The 14,729-nt window shown below is 40.4% G+C and overlaps 1 long non-coding RNA gene across 1 annotated transcript; it reads right to left on the bottom strand.

Annotated features, from left to right (window-relative positions):
- Positions 1-4,429: 4,429 nt before the first annotated feature.
- Positions 4,430-14,034, bottom strand: LOC109144654. Its single transcript, XR_002045533.3, has 3 exons — positions 13,866-14,034; positions 13,506-13,605; positions 4,430-6,946 (listed from the first exon to the last, which is right to left on the bottom strand). It is a non-coding gene; the product is annotated as an uncharacterized LOC109144654 (long non-coding RNA).
- Positions 14,035-14,729: the final 695 nt, after the last annotated feature.

Here is a 14,729-nt window from a genome sequence, read left to right as displayed (position 1 = left end):
TTTTTTAAGATCCATTAAAAACCTGGTCAGGTAAAACAATGAAAAATGAATTTGATTAGATTAAAAAAGTAAGGTGATGACTAATGTTAAAATGAATATGCATGCAGACATCTTCTTGGGTGAATGGGAAAGGTTCATTCTTGCAAGCTGATCTTACCTTGAAAACAACAGGATGACTCGGATAATTCCCTGGCTAATGAGACAAAGTGGTCAAGGGAGCAGTGAGAGGCCCTGTGATTAGGATAGACTCAGACCTGTTAGGATAACCTTCTGCCCTCAACGTATTTTTAAGCACAGAAGCCCTATTTTGACAACTCATTGCATGATTGGCAACCTTGCAATGAGTTCACTTTCATCTTACAGCTCATTGCTTGGGCTGGGATCCACATGTCCACCAGTGCAACATCAGCTTCTGGAGCCCAAGGGGTCCATTCAGTTCCATCAGTGGTGACTTGAGGTGCCTCTGGTACATCGTTTTATGGGTCAGATGAAAGTGCCGGAAAGATTAAACTGATCAGTCAATAACCAAGAGTAGGCCTTTGATGATTCCTTTAGGTTCCTTCCAACTCAGTACATAGGATTCTGTGATTCATTTAAATAGAGTTGTGCTAAAAATTCATGCATGGGTCAGCTTAGAAAAGTAAACCAGGCATTTCAATATGCACCAAATTAAATTGCTCCCCATAGCTCCTTGAGGAAGATTTCAGTGGGATAGAGGGGGTTTCTGCTGCAGGAGTGACTGGTGGCTGGAAGGCTCCTACCGAGCACGCAAAATCCCACTCAGTCACTTTTTGTTTAAAAAACAGTGCTTCAGAGGTTAATGCTGTGTCAGATCCTCCAGCTTGAGTCAAACAGGTGCATGACTGGAGTCAGTCTTGAAATCAGAATAAAAAAATGGCTGTAGAGTGAGAGGAATGGAAGCAGAACTTGACTCTGTATCAGAGCTTTATGAAGTTCCCTTTAAGATTTTGGTATTCTTAGCAAACTAATTGTCGTTTGCTCAGAAACCAGGAAGTTCAGAAAATGAGAAGCACTAATCACAATAAATTGATTTTAATGCATCTAAAAATAAAAGGCACAGTACTTCTTTCAGATACAGCTGCAGATAAACTGATTCATTGCACTTAATATAAAATTGAAATTCTGAATTAATTCTTGAGGGAAAATGCAGCTAAGGAGCTAAGGCAGGATCACCACCTCTCTACGTCAGTACTCTGAGGCAATGGTATTCCTGTAGCACTGACATTCTGCAACAAGCTGTGTTTTCTTGATGGATTTTGCATACATATGTGTTCCTCTAACTGAGAGGAACTAATCTATTAAAGCTGCCCTCAGTTTATTACCCTTTCCCTTTCTGTCAAAGGAGAGGTGTTGAGTCCATTGCAACCCTGCAAGTGTTGTGACATTCAATTACACACTAATTTTGAGCAAAAGATTCTTAGAAACCTTTTTAGCTCCACCAACTGATGAAACAATGAAAGGTCTTATTGATGTTAGCATTGTGTGATTTTCTTCTCCCTCTGAAATCTTCCATACCAGCATTAATTAATTCTAATTACGCACTTAGAACAGTCAAGAAACACCTTGTACAAAAAAATAAATGAAGATTCTCAAGATGCCATGTTAATCACTCAAAAATTAATGGATGACGGATTTAAGATTGTCTGAGTAACTTCTTGCAATATGACACTGCTATATGATTATTTCTTTTATCCCCCCTCTTGGGAAGATGTTTATTTACCCACAATTGGGGTATAAAACAGAAAATAGATTTATAGGAAAATCTAGGTTGGAGTGGACCTCTGGAGGTCATCTGGACCCATCCTCTGCTCAAGCAAGTCTAACTTCAAAGTTAAATCAGGTTGCTCAGGGTCTTGTCCAGTTGAGTTTTGGAAGCTTATGGAAATCATTCTACCCCTTTTCTTTTCCCAGCATTTTCAGGGGAATCTTTGAAGCCCTGAAGCCTGAATTGAGAAAATTTGGAAAACTGAAGGTATTAAAAAAGAATGGAGTATTGCCACTGCAGGTCAAATAATGAAATTTGTCACTTTGGATTCTATCAACAAACAATTAAAACTGAAAATATAACTCAGGACAACTAACATGGATTCACAAAAGGCAAATCCAGTGAAAGGACCTTATCTTTTTTTTTTTGGTACAGCAGGTTGTTAAAGAGAAAACAACTAATTTTTGAAATATAATTTTCTCCTACAGAATAGTATTTTTACACATTTTTTACTGCGGCATAATACTTTAACCAAAATGTTTGCATTGCAGAACATACATCATGAAAACAAAAAGCATTTTGTCTGCAGCAGCAGATCTCAGAAAATTAATTGTTGATGAAGAGGTGTGCAATAGCCAGACAGTTGCTACCAAGTCATCAGTTTTTTATTTAAAGCTGTTCATATGACTGAGATGACATAAAATCACTGCTGGTGTATTTGCAAATTACAAAAAAAATTGACAAGGTAGTAAATAGTATGAATAAATTTCTGGTGTACAGGAGTTGAAACTATAGAGTCAGGTATTTCTAGTTCCACAAAATGCATTTCAATTCAGTTAGGTGCAAGCTAATATTAAGAATATGTATAGTTTGGAAGACTGTTGCAGAAAGTATTGTTTCCGAGAATGTTTGGATTGTCATCCCAGACATGAGACGATCAAGGCAAGACACAATCTTACCTCACTCACAGTAAAGCCTCTCAGCACCTGAGCATTGTGATCAGCTCCTTGACAGTGCAGGGACTGCAGATATCTGTGGGGGCTACTTTTCCTTTTCTTATTTGTTTCTTATTTCATTTCCTGTTCCTCAGAGGCTATGAGAATGGAAATATACTTTCTTATTCGTAGAGCTCTCTCCCTCTCTTTCTCTCTCTTTATATATATTTGCATGAAATTCAATGAGTCATAATAAATAAACACTCACATTGAATAGCCTGTTCTGGGTTTAAGCTGCATGAAAATAAAAGCTAAAATGTTGTGTCACCTTACACACATTACTTCCCTATCCCTGCAGGAAGATGGGACGTTTCCTCAATATTATGGTTTTGGATTCTGCACAATTTTTCGGCCCTCCACAGAGTATTGCCCTTGTGTGCATCAGTGCAAAGACTGCTCTGACTATAGCAGAATTTGACAGCTTCTACTGTCACAGAGCAGTGGCTCATTCCTCACACTCCACTGCCAAATGGGATACACATTTGACATTGTGGAAAAAGCTTTTTTTTTTAAAAAAGAACAACAACAACTAACAATGTATCCAGCCATCAAAGGCAGCCTGTGCTTGCTAAAGACCAAAGTGTCTCCCTCTGTCCTTTCTGCCTCCAGCTTTTCCATAAGAGACAACCAGGATGCTGTAATCATGGTAGTCCTCATAACCCCTCCTTCTCTCCCATTCCTCTCAAATCACTTCCTGTGCTTTGGAAGACCCTGGCACTAAGGCAGGGCCCTCTTGCACCCAGTGGCCTCCCTGCAGAAAGGCAAAGCCCTGGTGCTGTAGCAAAGCAAAGAGAGGTGAAGTCTGATAGAGAGAGTTGATAGTAATTCAGCTGAAACAGCACCCATTTATCTTCCTGACAAGGATTCATCCTTTTTGTCCCTATAGGGTAGAAAGTTTTAACTTTTCTTTTACTTCAAGAGTCAGATCCCAAATATTTATTAACCCAAAGCCAAGTACAAATCAAGTGTTTCAGTCCAGGAGTCAAAGCAAAAGCGAGAGTTTGCCAATACTACAATGATAGAAAAAGCAATCCCGAAGTCTTCAAAACAGCTCTGAGCCCCTCTGAGACTTTGTTCATTCCAGAGTCCTGATACATGCTGGAGTTATATTTGCCCCTTGTGTACTGCCTGAGATAGGGCCATAAAACTAACCAGGGATTTATGCTGGATTGAAACCAAGATCCCTTCTCTGCTTTACTGAACATTGAAATTGGGCGGAGGACAACACCTGTAAATCTATGCCTGCTAGCAAACGCAGAAGCTATATGGGAGGTTGCGATTTAGCAGGATTGCATTTACAGAGAGAGATTAGAAGCCTTAGGATTTCTTTTCTGAATTGACTGCAGTGTAATTTTTATGTCCCCAAAGAGAATAAAATTAAAAGAAAAATCTCTCCTTTTTCCTAGCAAATACTTTTTGCTTGAGCATTATCTATTACCAAGGTGAAAGAAAGTCTGAAAGAAGCAGAATGGAAACTTTCAGAGTACAGTCTTGGTGAACTAAAGCCAATGCTGACATTTAATTTTGCATTGCTTTCAAACCAGTCCAATTGAAGACCAAATCCTGTGCCTTCAAGCGTGTGCTAATTGTGGATGTCCAAATAGAAACACTGGGTTTGGCTATTTTAAATCTTACTGTGTCCTAAAGAAAAAAAAAAAAAAAAATATATATATATAAAATAAATGAAATCTTGAATGCTGTTGGATAGGCAAAATGGCAAAGATTAGTGAATTCCACAAAATTTGTGACCTAATGACCTGATTTGAGGAAGTGCTTGAACTTTCATAAATGTAAAAGCCTGTGTTTTTTCACACATGTCTCTGGTAACAAATAACTTCAGGGTCTTCTTCAAGTTCTTACTATGTGAAACCCCCAAACTATATGACAGCAATACATGAAGATAAGAGTTACTGCAGGAGAAGTTCTGATATCAGTAAATTCCTGATTACTTCAGAAACCTTGAGAAAAGTAGATCAAATTTCAATACAAAAATTCATTTTTTTATACAAAAATTCTTTTTTTTTACTAATTTGATTGTTACAAATTGTTATTTGTGATATGCATAAAGTGCCTTCAGCTATTTCCCTTGGTTTTGATAAGATAGTTCAGTAGCATCTAAGAAAAGTATATTTTAGTAAATTATAGTCTGAGCTGAGTTCTTGTAACCACAGTTTCATGATTTTTCTATTAAATTCTGCTCTTTTTCTCCTTGGCTTCACCCTGCTCACTGTTGCTACAAAAAGAATATCAGATCTTCTGAAAATGTGTTTAAATGGGATTTGGATAATTCACTGCCAAAAGTTTGGCTGTGCTATGCTGATGATTATTTCATACTTTGACCCCTTCATCCAGAGCCATTACTCATATTTAGGGAAACATTTCAAGCCAGGCAGCTGTTCACATTTGCTATGTAGGAAAAGGAAGACCTTCACTTTCTTTGACCAGTCTAGTGGTTATTTTTTTACTAGGGAGAGTAGTCTGAGAAAACACAGGTATATTTTTTTAACTTCGATTTTATACAAAACGAGTTTAATGTCCTATCCACAAATCAGTTTTGATTTATTCTAAGCATCCATAGAATGAGATGAATGTCTTCCACCTCAGTATCACAAGTTTAAATAAGCCATAAATCACTTTTTATTGCAGTTTGGATACACAATAGGTCAAATTTTCTTAATGTTTTTGTCAGTCTGTCATAAAAGCACTAAAAAAATCTTGAACCTTTATACCCACTGCCACCATCCAAAAATCTATATTTACTCAATAACCTTTTGTTCTTCTTTTAGTTGTTCACCCTTGTGAGACAAAACATACCCAACATTTATTTTTAGCTTTGCCTTTGACAGTTCATAGTTTAAATTTAAAATGTTTAAATCAAGTGATGATGTCCATAGAAAATCTTAAACAGTGCAATAATCAATCTACTGGATTTTTGGAAAGTATAATTTGAATTTTTATAGCATTTGGCAGTGTAAAGTAATATTGATGCTTTTGTCCATTGAAATACAAATATACTCTTTCGAGAGTTTTGTTGCCTTATAATTTTTAGGAGATTTACCGAGTTAGGGAGCTGTGAAATAAAAACAAATGCCTGAGGTTACTGCTGTTTACTTTGTCGAGAAACTGCTTTAACAGTATACAACACCTCCAAAATAGTCTTGATTAACTGCTAGACTTTGTGAGCTTATTTTCTTTTTACAAAAAATATTTTCTTTTTCACACTATCAATGTAATTAATACAAACATTTACTGCTTTGTTCCATGCTGCTACCCATCGTGTACCCCTAAACCACAAAATCCCTTTTTGATCTCAGTTGCATCTCTGTTAGATGAGGAATTGTGAACTTGGTCCTTAAGGCAGATTTTTAGGATCAGGTGGTCTTCTGACACCACAATTACTCTGGCAATGTCTCTCTTTTGACAAAAAAAAAGTCATATATGTTTTGGTAAAAACCAAAAATCTGGATTTATTTCATAAACAGCATATCACAGAGCAGCTCCCAACACACTTTAGGCATTTGAGGTTAGGAAGTGTCTGCCAGCCTAACATGTGGGAGACAGACAGAGGATACTAGGTTGTTGATAGGTAATAAACTTCCTCTTATTTCTTCTTCCGGAAGAAATCTGTGGTTAATTATCTCAAAACTATGGATGGCCCACGTAACTAGGAAACAAGTCCTGAGCTCTATGCCTATGGAGATGGTGATTTTTTTTTCTGATTGAATAAAGTTCCACTGAAAGAATTTAAAAACAGAGATTTTGTCTGGCAAAGGCTGCACATGTTTTTAAAATCAAAATGTCATTTATCTGTTGGTAAGTTGTCTTTCTGAGGCCATACCTCTCTCCTCCCCCCATTCTGGGACTTTGTATACCATGATGCTTTGAGATCTTGCCTTCTGTCAATGTCAACATCACAATCCAGTCTTACAATTTGCTAGAAAACTGAAATTTGATATTTATATTGTTCTAGTTTAAGAAAACCAGATAATTCTTTATTGTAAATAATATTTTTACATTTAAAAAGAAGTAGTAGAATACACTTTTTCACCCTTTGTCAAAATAGAATATTTTATAAAATGTTTTTCTGTATTAAAACTTATTCCACAGTCTGTTTTAAAGATGTGCTTGATTCTCTCTGAAGTGATGACAGGCCATCATGAACACATGGAAAGCTTACCCAGGATACAGTCTATCTTTAATATGAAGATTTCTCTAACATATATCCCTGGAATTAAAGAAAAAATAAATAAATTACACAGATAGTACATGTATACAAAAGAGATTAGGCTTTTCTTGTAATAAATGCAATCAATTTGTTAGTATCTGGCACTTATTCATATGTAGGATTTTAAAAAGTAGCAAAATCATTTACTCTATTGTATCATTTCTTTACATAAAACACTGCATTATAAAACATCCTGTGCAAGTTTTGGAACACTAACTAACATTGCATAATACCTTAATTACTTTTCAGAGGACATGGTACATTTCAATTCAATAAAAAAAATCATTATGGTCCCATGAAAGGCCACAAAAGACCTAAAAAATTGATTTCAGGATAACTCAGATGGATTTGTATTGAATCTGGCCCTCAGTAATATATCTGTCATTGTTAAGGCAATAGCAGGGTCATGGTGTTGCTTGTGTAAGATCCATGGGTAAAACAATCTCTTCTCAGAGGTACAGCTAGTATTCATCATGCTTCTGGTGGCACTTCAAATGTACCAGGTACTTTCCAAAACCAGAAAGAAATAACTTCTGTTGCTGGACAGCTTCCTGCTGAAGTTCACTAAAATAGGACAAAGCTAAGGGGAGGAGAGGGAAGAGAGACAGCCTAGCTGAGAAACAGAGTTGAGCAAACATGTATCTTGTGGGTTCAGCTGGCTTCCAGGAAGGAAAAGCATGCTCCCACGCCCATTGCATACCCAAGAGCTCAGAGTTCCTTATGTGAGATCCAAGGTCACAAATTAACTTGTGGATGATGTCTCATCCGGCATAAAATCCATAAAACCTGTTGAAATCTCTAGTAGGATCTCCATCCTTGGAAATACTCACTACTTGACTACATGTGGCCCTGAGTGACATGGTCTAATATCAAAGATGGATCTGAATTTGAGTACTGTAAGGATAGGACCAGATGATCTGAAGTGATACCTTTGCATCTTAAATTGCGTGATTCTGTAAAAAATAATTCATTTATTTATTCAGCTGATCTCAACACAAGGTCACCAGGCACCTGTTCAGTGCCCTGGACACCTCCATGACCTGGTGGAGGCCTGGTGCCTCCAGCAGCAAAGGTGGGTGCACTCTGCTCACCCCCTTGAGCAGCCATGATGGCACAGGGGTGCAAAGATGCCAGGAGCATTCCAGCTGGTGGGGCTTGTTGGTGAGGAAGAGGTGATGCATGAGAGCAGGGAAGAGCCACTCATCTGAGGACTCCTTGCAGGCATCACCCCAGGGACCGCTTTCCTCTGCTCTGTGCTGATGAGGCACAGACTGAACAGCTCCACTGCTCTCAGCTCAGTCAAGGACTACATCAGGAACTGTTTAAGGCTCCACAGCTTTAAGCTAATGCTCTGCATTCCACGAAAAAGCTTATCAGAGGGCCCAGCCAGTGTCAGCACAGCAGTGTGTCTGTGCCATCAGCCTAGCTCCACACGCAGCCCCAGCCTTTGGTGACAGTACAGGTGTGTGGCTGTTCCGAGGTGCAGGCACCACACTGAGCACAGAGCAGCAGCCTGGGCTTCAATGGGGTGAGAGAGACAACTGTTGAAGGACCACAGCAGCAGGGAAAGTGGAATGATCTCACCAGGGACGGAGAGCAAAGGCTTCTATCTGCTGGATCTTGACCTGACTCTGCCTGGCTCTGAGACTCAAGGGGAGAAGCTGTTGTACTCTGGACCTGGCTGCCAATAAAAATTCCTCCTGCTGCCTCTGCCCGTCCCTCCACAGCTACTGTCTAGACACGGGCAGGGATACCACTCACATAAGTATGGTTTGTAGCTGGCTTTAAATGAGCAAATTGTCACACCAGCAATACTGTGGAGGGTGACTCTACAGAAAAGGAAACTGAGGCAGGTTACTGATAATACTGATTTGAAAAGGGGAAATTAATGGCTGAACCTGGTCTGTTTCCGGGCAAGCCCTAGTTACCTGGAAGCACAGATATGCAAAATAAAAATTATAAAGAGAGGGATTCTAGGAAAAATACAAAACTTTCTTTTATTTCCACTGCAATTAACAAACATATGAATTTTGAACAATTTGTTGGACTTCCGGCTAAGTGATGTATCTAGAAAATCTGCACACTACTGATGCTGTGAGATTCAGGCAGTCTGAGTTCATCTTCGAATCAGTGCCCAGTTGCACGCATGACTTTGAGGTATAACGGAACAAAGATTAGGCAATTTTTTTCAAACCACTCACTTTTTTTTTCAAACCACCACTTTCCTCACTGGGAGAATATTCCTTTGGGTCACAAAGTACGTATTTCCTCAGTCAATACTATGACAGTGAGATTTACAATTATGTCATTAATAACACTGATTGACAAAGAACTTCCTCAAAACTCTTTCAACTCCCGACAAACACAATCTATGAACAAAAGCATACAGTTAGAGATTTACAGCTGAACACGTGAGTTTGGAGCAGGGGTGGGAAGGGAAAGGGGGAGGAGCACATGAAAAACACCACCTGATCTTTTTTTTCCCCTATGACCACTATTTGAGGCTGGCTCATGTTTGTTTCGAATAGTTGCTTACTTGTTTCATTGGTTGCTGAGGGTTCTTTTGATCTCTTGATGAGGATGAACTGGAAAGGGACTCCTGTTTTGGAGAACTTCCACAATTCTTTACACTCAAATGGGCTTATGATAAACACATTATTTTGTCCATAGTGAATGAGCTAGATGTTAGTTCTCCTTGGATTTGGTTAAGGACCACCTTAATAATTTTCCCTGTTGTCTGAATGCATCTGCTCCACATCTATCTTGCAGAAATTGGGGGGGGGGAGGGGGGTAAAAGGAGACCTTGGTGGAGATAAGTGCAGTTCTTTCAGTGTTCCTTTTATTGAAGCTATTTTGTATTTAATGAGTCTCTTCTGTTTGTGCCTTATAATAGCTGTAGGATTTTTTATTTATTGGTACCAATTACACTTAGTCTTCTTTTTTAGTAACACGACTTTCTATTGTAAAATGACCTTGTGTCCAAGGAGAAAGTTTTGTAGGTCCCAGTTAATTTAGAGAATTTATTCTCAGGTAAAGAAGGCCTAAGAAACTGTCTTGGGGTGACTTTATGATGTGTATCCCATATCGCTGCTCTATGCTCAGGAATTAATTTTGTACCTTTCTATGCCTTTAAACTAAGCCTGAGAGGGGGGAGGAAAAACTGAGCAAAACTTTTTCAAAGCAGTTTGCAGCTTGTTCAAGGTCACACAGAGATAGAGACTTTTTTTTCAGCTGCGGCAGGAGAGCGGGAGGGAAGGGAAACACCCAGGCTTGCTTTTCTTTCCAGCCAGCTTTCGGCAGTTTTATTTTGCCTTTTCCTTTGGAGAGTTGAACTTTTGTTTTCCTGGGACTTTGTTTTTTTCCCTTTTCTCTCTGCTGGATGGTTTCAACATCAGAATACATTGGGAGGAATTTCTACCGAGGCCTTGGCCCTGGAGGTGGGCCCACCACCCCGTCCCAGCTCCAAGGAGGGGGAGAGAGAGATCTACAGAAGGACTCTGAAATTTTCCCAGGTTTCTTTCAGCAGGGTGAGGGGTTTTATTATTCAGCATCATTATGTTTTTCCTGTGTGTTTGTTAAATGAATAGTTTTTATCTCTTTCACTTTCCTTCGAGGAAAATTTATTTTTTCCTGAACCTGGTGGAAGAGGGATGATTGTAACCTGCCTTCTCTCAGAGGATGTATTTCTATATTTGACCAAACCAGAACAGAAACACATTTCTTCTCTCATTTCAAATACAAGATTTTTACATTTTTTTAACTTTATTCAGATTTAGTTTTTAATTTTATAACATATTTAGGTGTCTTGTACACTGTACTTCCTATCACATAATTTTGACACTTAAATTATAAATAAACATAGAATGCAATTTAAATTTTCTGGATATCTTTAATATTAGATTCTTTAACATTTATCTGCAGCTGCTGAACCTACTGGTTTCTTTTACTCTGCAGGTTTATGCTGAATCTTCATGTACTTCCTTATTAGCCTAATTCCAGCAGATGAACATTAAAAAGAATCCTATTTCCTCTAAAGGCAGCACCTGGATTTTTCCATATAGTCAGTGTAGAGAAGGAGGTACTTAGACCTCCAGTGAGAGTTCTTGTATGTCTTTCTTTTGTGCCTAACACGAAGAAAAGCAAGATTTTGGAGAGGGGTAATATTTTTTATGGGACTGCAGTGAACTGCAGCGGCATTCAGAAGCCCCAGCCCCTTTTTTGATCACCTATACGGGGAGCTTGGCTTTTAACTTTGGAGGAGAATTACCTCATTAAGCAAGTACAGTTTAAATGCAATCTGAATTAAACAGCCAAGTCTTGGCTGGTGGCTGCAGTAAAAACCTTGAAAACCTTTTCTGAACATGCACAGGAACTAAAAAGAAAGGCACTAAGGGCTTTAAAAAAAAATCCCAGGGTTGTGCAGCCTCATGATTTTGAGGGTCTGCCTCCTGCTGTTTGAACGTGTGGATCTGACAGTGATACAAAAATTGCCCAGCCAGCTGATTGTGTCTTGCTGTCTGCCTGGGATCTCTTCCTTCAGCTTCACTTCTAGCAAAGCCTGCCCTGATTGCTGAAGGACCCTCAAGAAAGAGTGGCTTCTTCACACCCTGCAGGGCCTGTGCCACCATCCAAACAGGCAAAGACATCCACTGCAGCTCTGGCAAGCTGTTGGGCCATGCTGATGAACGTCTTGGATAGGGCAGTTAGAGTGCTGGAGGACCTGCAGCTCATCCCTGGCTCTTGAATGGCAGTGCTGGTGTTTGGGAGAGACGCTGCTCCAGGGCTGCAGCACCATACCTACCCAGCAGTGGTGGGGGGCAAGGATGAGGGTCCTCTCCTGAACCTGAGAGATGGAGTGAAGCCAGTCGCATGCATCTGGTTGACATGGAAAGCAGGAGGGTCAAGCAGGGAGCACAGACAGCGAGGAGGGTGATACAGGAGAAGAAAGTCATTGCACTGCAGTGATGGAGCCAGCATTTGCTGGCACAAGGGGTTTGTGCCCCCTCCCACAGGTCTGTGGCACAGCCAGAGTGGCACCTACTCCATGCAGTGGCTGTGTAGTGCATTCACCTCGAGGAACAATTATCCAAACAAAAATTCACCTCTAGGAACAATTATCTGTCCATGTTTGAAGCCCTCCAGCTATCCATTGTGATGCACCAGCCCCAAAGAGCCATGGCATAAGTAGTTAAGCTGCGCTGGGGTAGGGTGGAAAACAGGAGTGGGAAGGGGAACAAGAAATGTCCAGAGTGGTGTATCTAAAGGTAGGGTAGACGGGAGGAGTGGGACACAGATCTTCTAATGGTGTTTAATAGTAATGTTCTCTGAAAAAGAAAATATAAGAATTAAGCTGAGCTGCACTGTCTCTGTCTCCTCCTGTCTTCTCTTTTCTGCTGTGCACATATAAAGGCACTGAGAATATTAATTGCACCATGGAGGTGATACTGAGCTAATAACTGTACCAATACTGATAATGTGTAAGAAAACCAGATGTAAGCCACCAGCATAACTGCATAGGCTCAGGTGAACTCCTGTGGTGCTATTCTGCACAGAGATGCCCACACCTATTTATTTGAGTTAGAATTTGTACATGTGAATACCTGTAGATTTATCAGACTTGGTTGCTGACTGATGGGCTGGAAAAAGGCTGGTGTGGCCAGGGCATTCCCAGGCAGGAATAGCCAGGGCACCTCACTCTCCTAGGCAAAGCTGCACACTCCCAGCACCCACACTGAAGCCAGTGGCAATGTTGTGGGAAATCCACTAGATGTAGATACAGCGTTAGACTGTCACTGATGCAGAAAAACTAGAATCTGTCTTCAAAGGAAAATTACCTTTCAGTGCCATGAGAGGGGGCAGGTGCTTCTAAACAGAAATTAAAAACCTTTTAAGGATTACACTGATCTTCAGTTTCATAATAACAACAAGTGTCTTGGCTAAGGATTTTTTAATAATGTCTTATTTATTCAATCTGTTTTTTTTAAAAAGCCTCCTTTGCTCTGTTGCATTATGGCTAAGTGCCACCAAATGCCACATTATTCTCCAAGACTGCCCTCATTTACCCTCCAAAGCCCCCGTCCCATTTGCTGCAGGGTCACTGAGATTTGTCAGCTCACCAGGGCAGCGCTGGTGGAAGCTCATGCTGTGGGAAGTATTAGTGTGCTCTTGGAGGAGAGCAAAATATTGAGAAACAAATGATAGGTAAATAATGCTTCTGTCCTAAGGTAATGAGGCTCTTTTTGGAATGCAGATGAGGAATTCATCAAAAGAAGGCTAATTTAAACTTCTAAATGTTTAAATCATCTAAATGGTGTATGAGAAACACTGCCTGGTTATCCTCTGTCCTGGGCAATGGGGCAGAGCATCAGCTAATGTAAATCCACCACAGCTACAGAAAGGTATAGCAGTGATAGACCATGCATGGGGCTGGTGTGGTCAAGGAAAATGCCCCCTAGAAAGAGCACCCTGCTTCCAGTGGGACAGGTAAAAGGAATGAAAGGCTCTTGCCAAGGGCTTGTTAGAGACAGGTTCACTTTCTCCCTATCAGAAAGGTACTCACTGTTCATATTCTCCATCCATTTTCCAATGTGGTACAAAGTTAGGGTAGCAAGTTTACCCTGCAGCACTTTCCTAGTGTTGAAGAGTAGCAGAAAAAATGTCTAGAGAGGAACAAAAAAATAAAATCATTAGCCAGCTGATAATCTTCTTAAAGGTAAGAGAGTAGCAAAGAGTAAAGGCTGCCTGTGGGCTAATGGTGCTTGCAAAGAATTGAGCACTCGGGAAGGCTCAGAGTGAAGAAAATTGGTAATTTTCAAAGAAAAACATCAGATTCAATGGATAACAACAGATGAACTAAACAAAATGAAATTTAAAAATAATTAGATGAATAACAATTGAAAGACATTTTGAGTTTCCTTACCCATGCCAACACCTGGTGCCAAGGGCAGTCCCATCCTGTTCCTCAACACAGGCATCACAGGATCCACACCAACAGCTCACAAGGCCAGGAGGCAGGTTTGAGCAGTGGCCCTCCAACTATCCAGTGTTTGGATATGAATGCTGAATGGTTAACATGCTTCCAGGTGCGGTTTTGGTACATGCCAGATAAAATTTTCCCAAATCCTGCTTGAGCAAGGTTTGGGAGAGGCCACATGTGAGGCCCAGTTCCCAGCAGACAGGATGGGTGTGATTGCATCAGACTGGCTCCCTCTGCTCTGTCCTCCAACTTAACCTGGGATTTGCACCCACAAATGCCTCCACATGCCAGCACCCTGCACTGCAGGTGTTGCAAACTAACCAGCACCCTCCTACCACAGGAAAAAATGTAGCTCACAAAACCATCACAATTTTTTTCAGGCAGTTTGAGCTGAAAATACCCCAGCTTTCCAGAGTATAATAATGATGGCACAGGGACCCAAGATGAAGTGCGGAGGAGATGCACGTCAAGCACTGTGTAAAGTGCCTGAGCTGCTTCCCAACCTCCAGGCCTACGACCAGTTTCCAAACCTGTTTTAATTTGCTGGGCAGAGCCTTAAATCCCAATGAGGAAGTATATGGTTGCTCTGTAAATTCCCTGCTGGAAATAAAGTGACACACATGAATAAACTGTGCTCTATGTCACAGACTACACAGCAGGGGAAAAAAGCCAGGATTTGGGTATTATAGGAAATGTCTCTCTGCCTTGGGTTGGGGTGGACTTGCCCCACCAACACTGAGCAATGTACAAGCAGCTGCCTGGCGGCAGCTCAAATCACAGTGTGGAAATCAGCCCTCATACCTCAGG

Source organism: Corvus cornix, chromosome 3, assembly GCF_000738735.6.
Source record: "Corvus cornix cornix isolate S_Up_H32 chromosome 3, ASM73873v5, whole genome shotgun sequence".
Taxonomy (NCBI): Eukaryota; Metazoa; Chordata; class Aves; order Passeriformes; family Corvidae; genus Corvus; species Corvus cornix.
Note: the sequence above shows the minus strand (reverse complement) of the source record. Positions and strands in the feature narration are given on the sequence as shown.